The following is an 8,277-nucleotide window of genomic DNA, read 5'->3' as shown; positions in this document are numbered from 1 at the left end:
AGTATTACATAATAGCCTTATTCTTAAATGTTGTTTCTAAATCTTTTTAAAAAAATATATATATATATATTGATGTAATATATAAAACCAATGAAAAATAGTTATTTCAAAAATTATTTGTGGCATATTTTTAGGAAAAACTATAAAATATCATCATCCTTTTATAGTTTACCAACGAATCTGGCGGTAAATGGGGGTGTTTAGCTCTAGATTACTGTTACAAATACAAAGTAAAACTGTTTTGTTCCATCGTTCCTATTACTGAGTAAAACACAATATTCAATACTCGGCATCCATAACCCTTACGCATCGGTAATGACGTTGTAATGGGATATCATTATGTTTTTGTTTACTTTGTCATGTAGATTGGGAAGTACTTGACTGCCTATGACACGTCAACGTAAAAGTAATACGGAAAATTGATCGGAAATGTGGAGTAGTTGTCTCTATAAAATCGGTAGGATGTAATCGATTTGGTAATGACGTTTTTTACCACTGGGACAAATCAAGTCATTATTTTTCAATGTGAGAAAAAAATTAAAATAAATGTATATGCGCACATTTTTCAACCAAAATTGAAACTATCCATAATTTTAATTAAATTTTCGAGAACTAACATCAGAAATAAGAGAATGCACGTTGACCTTACCTCAAAAATTTTATCTTTCATGTTATGATACACATTTTTAAGTAAAATCAATTAATTATAAGGACATTACAACTTCATTCAAAAATTTATTGACTTTTGGACAAGGAAAACAACTTTATTTTAGAGAAATGAGTCTTCCATGTTAAGCAAAGTTTGCATTCTTATTCTAAGGACATGAAATCTTTGACTTCACGACAATATTTTTTTCAGTGTAGAAAACTAAAAAATTAAATATAAATAAGATCGTTTAATTGCATTTATTTGACGTTCATTACAAACATCTTTGTAGTAATACGGGATGAAATTGATCGAAAGTACTGTTGTTACTTTTACAACACATACTTGAGATATATTTTGACATTTGCCGTTTTTGAAAACAATTACTAAAAAAACACGTTGTGTTTTCCCCAATGTACGTACGTACAAAAATACATATCGTACATTTTAAACGTTTACTCACACTACGCTAAGTACTAGCTATATTTGAAATTACCTACACAGTGTAATTTCAAAGTTACACATTTCATTCAAGTAATATTTTATTCGGAGCGGAGCGGTTTTTCATTTGGAAACCGCTCCGCTCCCGCTCCGCTCCGGATTTTAGAAATGCCGCTCCCGCTCCCGCTCCGGCAAAAAAAGGGCTTGCTCCGCTCCGCTCCGGATCCCTGGTTTATACTTTTCTGGCGGAAAATGTCCATTGTAAAATACGATTTTTTTTTGACAATTTGGCTTTTTCGTATGGATATTTTTTGAACCACTTAACTTATCACAGATCCTATTATACACGATTATTTGTCATCTTAATACCTTTCGTAAATATAATTTGACATTTCTAACTCGAGATATAATTTGTTTTGTGAAAAACGAGCGAAAAATTAAAATTATCTGGTTATCTCCAAACCTGTTCCATAAAAATTTTTAAACATTTTTTTTCGAATTCGGCAGATCAAAATACATAAGAAAAGTCGACTCTCATCAAGTGTACGTTTTCAGTGTAAATTACTGTTATAAGAAAACTCGGTTCCTGATCACTATATATAACATAGAGATGTCTATAAATAATTATGACAGAAAGTAAATTGTAAATATCTTCTCTCCGGTTAATTTTGTCTGCAAAATGTTCAGCATGCCCGATTTCATGTTAAGCTCAATGACAAGTTACCTCTTTTTTTATAGCCGAGTCTGAACGACGTTCCACATTGCAGTGAAACCACATAGAGAAGCTTTGAAACACTCAGAAATGTCACCAACATTACTTAGGTGGGATAATCCACCGCTGAAAAACTTTTTGGTGTTCGGTCGAAGCAGGAATCGAACCAACAACCTTGTGTATGCAAGGCGGGCGTGCTAACCATGCACCACGGTGGCTCCCAATCAAGGAAAAAACATAGATTGCGGTTTACAATTAAGTCCCAATTACCCATTTTTTAGTGCAACACATTGCAAATAAATTAACAGAGGATGTTTTTATTAATCTAACAAAAAGTTCGTATATAAATACAAAGTAAGTAATTTGTGTAATAAAAATTAATTTTTTTCTAAATTGCTTTATTCCAAATTGGTAGTTTAAATCATGGAAAAAGTTTTAAAAACTAGAGTTTATTTAAATGCTAGAGTAGGTAAAGTAAAATTACGATTAATGAAAATAGATAATGGCAGTTATGCTAATTAATGATGATTGTTTGCATTAGGAATCGTCATTAAATTATCAAATGCAGATGATGGATTGTAGAGTAATTTATCGATATTTTGCTAAAGTAGGCTTTGGAACATAGCCACGACTAATTGCCATTGGATTTGAGAAACCTCCAGCAGATCTAGAAAACAAAGAATCATATCATCAAATATAACGAAATCGTTGGTTTCCCTTAATACTTTATCTCCAAGACAATGAATTTCCCCTCACCACTGAAACAAACCATTCATCCATTATATCGATACATTATGCTAACATGCGACCCAATTTATCCTTGATCACATATTTGCTTAGTAGAAACACAGTAGGACTGGTCAATACCAGGCAAGCGACTTCATACAATATTTTGGGTACAATACCTGAAAAGAATCCTGAGATTCCTTCATGTTTGTAAATTTCAGCCATTGAACCCAACCCGATTTGTACAAAGATTCACGACTTATGAATTGGGCCATCATGCGCACCGAGATTACATGGAAAAGTTGAGAAACAATAATGCCTAATACACGAACAACAACATCGTGTTTTAAATTGTATTTGAATTGAAAATACCTTGGGAAATTTCAACAAAGTTATCAAGGTCAATACAATTTCTAGTTGTATTTAAGAAATAAAGACTACTTACAATTCCTCATCATTGTCCTCCTCAATAGATTTCAGCACCAACCGGTCTGCAATTTTTCAATAACCACCATGCGAAATATCGATAAATAAAATTCTGGGGGCGAAACCTCTAACATATAACTATATGACCAACTGAAAATGTTTGAAATAAACTACATTTAGTAATAAGTCTTTTTTAATCCAATTTAAAATCTGTACTATGTTCGGATTTCGCGAAAATTTCAAACCGGAAACCGAACATAGTACTGACCTTAAAGGCAGTTTCATTATTGGTTCTCCCAATAACGACAGTCCTGGTACTGCTGATATCGGTTCATATCCCAGCTGAACCAGAACTATGAAATATTCCAAATACCGTACCAAAACGTATCCATGAAGGCATTGTATTGTTTTCACTCGCGAACTTATGAAAAATATATATATTTTTTTGTATTTTTATACCCTCCACCATAGGATGGGGGGTATATTAACTTTGTCATTCCGTTTGTAACACATCGAAATATTGCTCTAGACCCCATAAAGTATATATATTCTGGGTTGTGGTGAAATTCTGAGTCGATCTGAGCATGTCCGTCCGTCCGTCTGTTGAAATCACGCTAACTTCCGAACGAAACAAGCTATCGACTTGAAACTTTGCACAAGTAGTTGTTATTGATGTAGGTCGGATGGTATTGCAAATGGGCCATATCGGTCCACTTTTACGTATAGCCCCCATATAAACGGACCCCTAAATTTGGCTTGCGAATCCTCAAAGAGAAGCAAATTTCATCCGATCCGGCTGAAAATTGGTACATGGTGTTAGTATATGGTCTCTAACAACCATGCAAAAATTGGTCCACATCGGTCCATAATTATATATAGCCCCCATATGAACCGATCATCAGATTTGACCTCCGGAGCCTCTTGGAAGACCAAAATTCATCTGATTCAGTTGAAATTTGGTACGTGGTGTTAATATATGGCCTCAAACACCCATGCAAAAATTGGTCGAAATCGGTCCATAATTATATATAGGCCCTATATAAACCGATCCCCAGATTTGACCTCTGGAGCATCTTGGAAGAGCAAAATTTATCCGATTCGGTTGAAATTTGGTACCTTAGTACCAAATAGTATATGGTATCCAACAACAATGCAGGAATTGGTTCATATTAGTCCATAATTATATATAGCCCCCATATAAACCGATCCCCAGATTTGACCTCCGGTGCCTTTTGGAGAAGCAAAATTCATCCGATCTGGTTGAAATTTGGTACGTGGTGGTAGTATAGGATATTTAACAACTATGCCAAAAGTGGTTCATATCAGTCCATAATCATATATAGCCCCCATAAAAACCGATCCCGAGATTTGGTTTTGGAGCCTCTTGGAGGAGCAAATTTCATACGAGTCAGTTGAAATTTGGTACATTGTGCTAGTATATGGCCGTTAACAACCATGCCTAACTAGGTCCATATCGGTCTATAGTTATATATAGCCATCAGATAAATCGATCCCCAATCACACAAAAATTGGTCCATATCAAGTTCATAATTGTATATAGCCCCCATATAAGCGACCCCCATATTTCAATTCTAGCTCTCTACGTATTGTCTAATACATACCACGTATAGACTAACTCACAATTTAGAAAACGATGTTAAGATACCACAACCCAAGTAATTCGATTGTCGATGACAGTCTTTCGTAGAAGTTTCTACGCAATCCATGGTGGAGGGTACATAAGATTCGGCCTGGCCGAACTTACGGCAGTATATACTTGTTATATTTTGTTCTGTCTTCACATACCCCAGTGGTAAAAAATTCAAATCAATTACCAAACAATCGATTATGTTCTTGCGAAACTTGGAAGATTAAGTAAGTACGTTCTATGTAAATGAAAATTGAGTTGAAATTGGTACTACTTATACCTTAGCATTGAAAAGTCGCACAGAAAGTAATGCCTATAAATTTTGAACAAATGAAAGCTACTACTTAGTCATCTAGTTGTTGCATTGTACACAGAAAAAAAAGTGTCTCGTAAATTTAAGAAGATTTTTACAATAATTTATTACAAGAATTTTCCAGAATTTTAGTTCATTTTTCGTATCTTCAACGAAAATTAACTACTCGAAAGGAAATTTTACAAATTCTAAGTAGCAATCGTTTAGTTCATGGCCTACAAAATACGATGGAAATTTCCTTAAAAAATTTCTTAACTGGTAGTTAAAAATTCGTTTGTCATGCTATAAAACTACTTGTAAAATGTAAAGTATTTTGTAAATAATAAGTGCAATTTACTATAAAATTTTTTTGTATGAGAAAATATTTTTTTACGAAAAATGAACTTGAAAGTGGATAGCAATTTCTTACTGACAATTCCTATAGTTACTAATTGTTGGTAGAAAATTACCCAATGAAATATTTTTAGTTCACATGTAATTAAATTTATAGACATTTTCGTTAAAAAATGGTAGATAACATTTCATGAAAATTTTGCAAATTTTAAGTTAAACGTTTCATCGTTCATAAACTGGTGTGCCTTTACGAATATTATTTTTAGATTAAATTGTCAGCAGATGCGATGAACTAGTGCATAGTACAGAGATCTTTATCGGCATAGTGGAATGTGATTAATGTAAAGATGATGTTACTTGAGTTTTGTTGTGTATACATGAGCGTGGGGTTGTTTTTATTTTTGTTCATTTAGTGGTTTGCGTGTGTGTTTGTTATTCGCGGATGGTTTATTTGGCTAGATGAGGTGTTGTTTTCAATAAAGGCACATGTGTTTTTGTTGTTGTAGGAATGTTTTGGCTTTGCTTGGTTTTGTTTGGCATGCTTCAGTTGTATAGTTGGTGTTGGCGTGGGCTGTTGCATCTTTTAAGAAGATATGCAACAAGGGAAAAGGGAATATAAAGGCATGGAATATTTTGGATTTTTGAGACATATATTGTTGTTTGTTTATTAAACCTTTTAAATGAAAGTTATTAATATTTTATCGGTAGTTTAGAAAAAGGTTATTAAGAATATTTAGGAAAATATGTTGAAATTGAAAGTGCATTGAAATTTTTATTATTCAAGTAAAAAATTATTATTCAATTCCAGATGAATTTGGAAAATTTTTGTTATATCTCAGCGTATAGTTTATTTATAAATTGGTAAGTATTTTTTAATATGACTTTCTTTTAAAAATAATATTTTGTATGTATATTATTATTTGTTAATTAATTATTTTTAATGTTTTATGTTTTTCTTTGTTGTAAAAGCAATATTTAATTTCAGAGCAACTCCAGATGGATTCGAACAAATTTAAAAAATAGAGAATTGGTAAGTTTTCTTTTAAAACTTGGCTTTATTTCAACTAGAATATTTACGTTTTTGTGACTTTTTTATCATCAAAATTACAGGTGTTTAATACCTTATTTTAGTATTTCTTTAATCAAATTTTTTGGAAACCAATGTAATAATTTTAATGTAAAAACTAATATGTAATTTCAGAATAACCCCTTAAAAATTTGGACAAATTTTTAGTACACCTTTGCCTGTAATTTAATAAGGATTCTTAAGGATTCTTTAACTTTCTTTTAACCCTGGACAGTCATCCTTATTTTTTGTACATTAACGTCATCTTTCGTCATTTTGACTACGGCTGATTTCATCGTGAGCGAAAAATGAACCAAACTTGAATTTATTTTCTTATTCAATTTGGTTTTAAGTAGTATAAAACAACAATTCATAAAACGGTCGAATTAGTATAACTTAAATTTACCATTTCACAATAGACTAAAATGCATTTTAAATCGAAAATGAAATTACGTGTCGTCATTTTGACGAATGATGACTGTCTAGGGTTATCAAGAATATTTGGTTTTTTATGCATATTTTTTGAAAACCTATTTAATAATTTTATTTAATGTAAAAAATAAATATTTAATTTCAGAGTAACTCAAATAAATTTGGACAACTTTTTATATTCCCCTCAGCGTACAATTAAATAGAGAATTGGTAAGTTTTATATTAAAACTTTGGTTTTCTTTAACTAGAATATGTATTTTATTATATCCTTCACATCGATAACAACACAGTTTTATGAGTTTATATAGAATACTTCATTATTTCTCTAATTGTTTCAGGTGCAAATTTTATGAGATACGTTTTCCAAAGAAAAGTTGAATTCCTTACACCATTTGATAAAATGCACCCAAATATGGTAAGTTACAAGCTAAAATGAAGAATTCAAAATTATTCATTACATGGTGTTAATTTTTAACAATTTTCATTATTGTTTCCATTTTTTCCAGCAAGATATGTGAAAAAAATACCTACGATGAATAAAAAAAGGATAAGTCAAAACGTCCAAACAGCGAGTTCAAATGAACTACTCTCTGTTCCACGTGGCCATAATTTTTATTCACAAAAAAACATTGTATTAAGAACTTTCATCATAAGTTTTTATAATAAAGTACTTTTGCTTAAAGAAAGTTTAATTTTAATGTATGAACATTTTCATAATAGTAAAACGGTTTGTTGTTCCTTTAATTATTTTATTTCTCTGTACTGCGGAATGATTGATTTAAAAATAGTTTAGTCGTCGACATTTTAAAGAGACTGTTAACCAATTTTTATTATCGGGTTTCCCACAAAATAAGCACGTAAAACAAAATAATACTGACTTTTTAACTTGGTAGGGGTATATAAATCTTATGATGTTGTAAAAATGAACTAAAATACAATGTTATAGATGAACTAAAATGTAAGAGAATTGTAAACTAGACAAGTTGAAAAAAATCTTAAGGGCTAAATCATGGTCAATATTACTACAGTTTAGTTCATTTTGCAATGGAAAAGGGTTCACTGTTTTTTCAGTGTAGTGTACCTAGTGCTTACGACTCCCACTTACTGCGTAAGATGTAGGTAATTAGGAAGGAAAATTGAAAGGTGTAACGTTGTTAGGCAACGAATTTTTATTTTGATTTTCGTTGTTTTTTTTCAGTTCTATATCAGTTTATTGTTTACATTTATAGACATTAAGATAATTTTTCCATAAAATGCTGCCTATATTTACATCAATCAAGGTAAGTATCAAAAGTAAAAAAATAATCCATTTCCTGCTGTCTTTAACGGGTCCTTTTCAAGTGCCAGTGTTAGAGAAGACTGCAGTAGAGGAGTGCGCGTGGAAAGCATAAGTGACGAGATAGTGAACAAAATTGAAAGCACCTCTTGTGAATGGGAATAAAAATATATGTCCCAAAACTCAAAAATTGTCGCAGTCTTTATTTTCCGATAAGGAATTTAATTTGTAAAAAAGTTCAAATCTAAAGACGTGCAC

At 31.5% G+C, this 8,277-nt stretch overlaps 1 pseudogene; it reads right to left on the bottom strand.

The window, feature by feature from the left end:
- Positions 1–2,096: 2,096 nt before the first annotated feature.
- LOC142230875 (mitochondrial carrier homolog 2-like) lies at positions 2,097–3,392 on the bottom strand (annotated as a pseudogene).
- Positions 3,393–8,277: the final 4,885 nt, after the last annotated feature.

This window comes from Haematobia irritans, chromosome 3 (genome assembly GCF_050003625.1).
Source record: "Haematobia irritans isolate KBUSLIRL chromosome 3, ASM5000362v1, whole genome shotgun sequence".
Lineage (NCBI taxonomy): Eukaryota > Metazoa > Arthropoda > Insecta > Diptera > Muscidae > Haematobia > Haematobia irritans.
The sequence above is the reverse complement of the archived record's forward strand: the minus strand, read 5'-3'. Positions and strand labels throughout refer to the sequence as shown.